Genomic DNA, 4829 nt, shown 5'->3' with positions numbered 1-4829 from the left:
AATCAATAATTAATATTAATATTCATATAAGTTAAGCATACTTACATTTGGTTCAATTAAACATGATTAAACTAAACAGATTCGATTTTGATACGACGGTCATTTAATGACCCTTTTGTATTCATCACGTACCGGGCGTGCAGAGTTATTTAAAGTAGTTGGCCGTCGCAATATCGACTCTCCTTTTTTAAATTTTTGTTCAAATTATTAACACTTTTTTTTTAATTGGTGAATTTTCTCATTGTACTTATTTATAATTATAACTTGTATACTAATATGCAATTTTCGAGTTAAATTAAAAAATATTGCCTTTTTTGGCGTATCTCATTCCATTTACGAGAAACGTTGTGTCTTTTCCTCCACAGCCACCTGAGTAACCTTCCCCTTCTACTGCTCAACGACACTACCTCTCACTGGATTCGAAGTTGCTTTCGGCTCTCGATGTGATGTACCCCATAAAAATAATGCATTTGTCTTTCAAATGACATATTTCTTAGCTATTTCCACGCCTATACCTCGATAAAAAATTGCGAATAGGCCGACGAAATTCCTGACATTTTGACGAGTTTGAGAATTTAATCATGAATCTAGTTACATTCTCAACAATTTCAACTAGAATATTAAATTTTCATAAGCTCCCCATTGAGTTAATCAATACATTTTCAATAAATTGTCTATTATTTTTTTCGTTGGTGAAGCTGTTGAAAATTTAAGAACAAAACTGGGGGATTTTATTGACCCTCAAAACTTTGTTTTATAGAAATTGTTGATGTACATTGTTGGATTTAGAGTTAGATGAATCGAAAACAATTAAGTTGTTTCAAACGTTTTGGCACATAATGGCAATCCTTATCAGTGAGTTTTCTTAAATCTGTGAAAAGTACATAATTTCTTGCAGGGATGCTCTTTTACAATTGAAAGTACTATTATTAAAAAAGCAATCTTTTAATGAAAAACAACTAATGAAAAAACAATTAAAATGTAGTGGGAAAATTTTGTAACAAAATTTATAAACAACTTTTTTTAAAGTTTTGAGAAAACACTGCAGTCGATGGACTCTTAAAATTATTTTTTAGTGATGTATATTAAATACAATTTTTTATTGAAACCCTTAAACACAGCTTTTTGTGTATGAGAGAAATAGTGTTAATTAATGAATTTTTCTGGCATGATGAGGAATTATATCTGTGATAGTCAAATTTTTTTATCTTGAAAGTCACACTGCAGTAAAAATAAAAAATTTAAATCAAAAACTTTGTAGCTAAATATTTATTCAAATATTCTTTAAAAACTTTTATTTTCCTTATATCAACGAAAAATTGATGCCAATTTTTTTCACAGTAGTGGGAATACAGATTGTCGAGGAACATTGTACTTGAAAAAATGTTTCCTCGATTTCTTATATACAAATTTTCCTTTAACAAAGTTTTGTATCTCTTTAAATTTGTTATTTTTCAAAATGTCTATAATTTCAATTTTTGAAATTTAAATATAATGAGTTTTCTGTTTTAAAATTATTTATCTGAAATAAAGCATTTCCAAAATCACACTGTCGTACAAAATAAATTTGTAAAAAAACATTGTAGTTATATAATTATATAATTCTGCTTTTAAATTTAAACATTGTATCTGAAGAATTCGTGAAGATAGGAAATAAAATTTCTTTTAGCATAAGAATTATTTTGGTAACAGTAACAAAAATTGTTCTCCTTTCAAAATGAACTTTTTGTCGACAAGAAAAAGAAAATTTTTCAAAGAATACTTAAATAATTCTTAAACTACAAAGTTGTTCATAATTTCATATTTTTACTACAGGGCAATTTTCAAGGGACTGCGATGTTATCTGACAAGTTTCGAAAAAAATTGTTGAAAAATGTTACCACTTCATTGTATTTTTTTTTCATCAATGATGTATTTCGTTAAAAGATATTGTTTTAATAATACTGAATTATTTATCAATAGTTATTTATCAAATAAAATAAAATTTCAATTTTAAGTTAAAGAATGTATATAATTTAAAAACTGAGATATTAACCAAAGAATAACACTTCCAATTGTAAAACTGCGTACCTACAAGACATTATGTACTTTTCACAGATTGATTAAAACTCACTGATGAGGCCCACCATTGTGGGCCGCCACGTGGGGTGCAACTTAATTGATATCAATTTACCTGACCCTAAAGCGAACAACGTACATCAACAATTTCTACAAAATAATAACTTCTTGAAACACTTACGTTTGTTAACTTAAATTAATTATTATCTCACTACAATTTAGAAGTGGATCAAAAGTGAAAACTTTTAGAAAAAACTGCAACATACGAGAATGACTGAAAGAGAATATTTTCTTAAATAATAATAATAATAATAATAATTTCTTCAAGCACTTACTTTTGTTAACTTGAATCAATTAATTATCCACGATAAGTTAAAAAATGTAAACTTGTATTTATTATTTTTATTATTTATAATTGTATTGTATTGTATGTATAATTGACCAAAAGTGTGAAATTGTTTAGTTTTTCGTCCATAAAATGTTCATATGTCATATTTATACATTATTAGATTGGACATAATCTAATTTTGTATATTTAAATGATTTTATTGGACATACTGATATTCTTTAAATAAGAATAAATATAAGTTGGAAGACAAATAGATTATCCCCACAAGGGACATAGCATCGAGACTTTGGAGCAACTTCGAATCCAGTAAGGGATAGTGTCGCTGCACACTGGAAGGAGAAGGGTACCCAGGTAGCCGTGGAGGAAATGACGACTGTCCATTGGGAAAGCCTTTCTGCTTGTTATTTATGATCGTATTTTCATTTTTATTTTGGAAAGGGCATTTTGAAGCCTTCAGACCATTTTAAACGAGCTACCTGGACCATTAAATATATCTTCCTGAATGCCTGCAGAGAATTTTTCAGAGCTTCTCAGAGCCTTGAGAATCTTTAAGCATATACTCTGAGATTTCTATCGGTAGGGCGTGTAAAAATAAAAATTATTAAACTAAAAATTAATTCAATGGTACTTTATTGAGTTTTATTTCAGAATAAAATAATTTCATCACAGACAAAACGAGGAATAAAATTTACATCGATTCCAGGTGAAAAATTCATCGCAACAAAAATTAACCTTGCCGGATAAACTTGATATGAATCGAAGATAATTTCCTATTTTTAACCTTGCCTGGATAATCTTTCGCCTTATAATCGCTCCATTTTTATTCGAGATTTAAGGAGAATTGCGACGCCAGCGCTATCTATCATCGTTTACCTGAATTAAATTTGAGAGGACTGGGGATACCCATCTGTCAGTTGCTTTTTTCGCTTTTTGCTAATTGGTATTTAATAAGTTCTATTTCCTCTACAATAGTCTAATTTATTTCGGAGGAGATATATCAGAAAGAACACATTTTTTTCGTGTTTTCTGTTGCTGATTCTACATGTTTTACTGAAATTTGCTCAATTCAGTGTGACGCACTGACGAGATCAGAATTATTCTCTTCACCTCGGTGAATCATTCACCGAAATATGTTTAATTTTTAAATGTTGCAAGCCGTACCTACAACCAATTTTAACTTTTGTTTTTCTGTGCTGTTTTAAATCTGCTGTCCCGATTTATAGCTCGCATTCATTTATACTTTGCCGTTTTCCCATTGCTGCCAAGGACGCCGTAGCAGATGCCAGATTTTATTCCATCGTAAGATAAACTTTCACCAAATATCATGTAAACTTTAACAGCGGGAAACTTTACATGCAACAAAATTTAACTTCAGTTTTTTCTGTGATGGAAAAGAATGAGACGGGCGGGTAGCGCGCGTATGAAGTTCTATTTACAGATAAGTTTTGGGCTACACAAAGCTTCGTTTGACCTTCAGCTATTAATTAAATCAATGTATTATACATTTTATATTTTGTCCCCTCTTTGAATCTGTCTTGTAAGATGGGTACGGTTTTTGCTCCTTTTTGGTAATGTTTAATCCATTTCGCAATTTTGATTACGGTTTTTTGGTTAATGTATATGGGAAAATTTTATCTGCGTTTAAATCGAACGGAACACCCAATTCATGTGATGATATTCTACTAAAGATGTCAGCAACTATCATTTTCTCCCCTTCGTAGTGTTCTATTTTGAACCTCCTAGAAAATATTGGTAGATGCTCTTCTTTTTCATTAAGTTGATATAAAACGACCCCTAGTGCTACGTCCCTGGCGTTAGGTTGTAAGTAATACGGGTTGCTTAAATGTGATAATTCTTTGGATATGTTCGTTTATGAATTTTAAAAATCCTGACCTTTCTACAAAAGTTTGAATAAGTCAGTGAAAAAAATCGCTTGAGAACTTTTGTTAAAAGGTCAACTTTTTTAAACCTGTTGTAAGTCTAATGACCTCACTAAAGCCGCTGTTCATGTTCTTAATCTAAACAGAGTGACTAAAAATGTGTAACATTTTCCTTTGTGTGAAAATGCAGTATATTTCATATATTGGAGAAGAATCGCATCGGCCAAAAATGCTGATGAGATTCAGCGTGCACATAATTTTAGTTTTCATATATCTTTGAAAAAGAACCTCTGTTTTTTATGCATATTCATAATCGTTAATAAATGTTCGTCCCGTGTGGGGTTGCTAGTCCTCCATCGGGCGCCTCCCCAGGTTGCGGATAGGGGAACGCTTCCCAGATATGGGTGGTACCGGGGAAATCAAATAACCCGGGGTGGACAAAAAACCAGCTAGGGGAAGGAACCCCGAAATAAAACCAATGATGAGCGCGTATGTTAAAAACAACATACCCCAAGGGAGTAGCAATCTCCCCACTGATTCCG

General features: G+C 31.1%; 1 protein-coding gene across 1 annotated transcript in view; it reads right to left on the bottom strand.

Annotated features, from left to right (window-relative positions):
- LOC117178718 (pyrroline-5-carboxylate reductase 3-like) overlaps positions 1 to 4829 on the bottom strand; it is a 278006-nt gene that overhangs the window by 104486 nt on the left and 168691 nt on the right. The window lies entirely within an intron of this gene.

This window comes from Belonocnema kinseyi, chromosome 8 (assembly GCF_010883055.1).
Source record: "Belonocnema kinseyi isolate 2016_QV_RU_SX_M_011 chromosome 8, B_treatae_v1, whole genome shotgun sequence".
NCBI lineage: Eukaryota > Metazoa > Arthropoda > Insecta > Hymenoptera > Cynipidae > Belonocnema > Belonocnema kinseyi.
The sequence above is the reverse complement of the archived record's forward strand: the minus strand, read 5'-3'. Positions and strand labels throughout refer to the sequence as shown.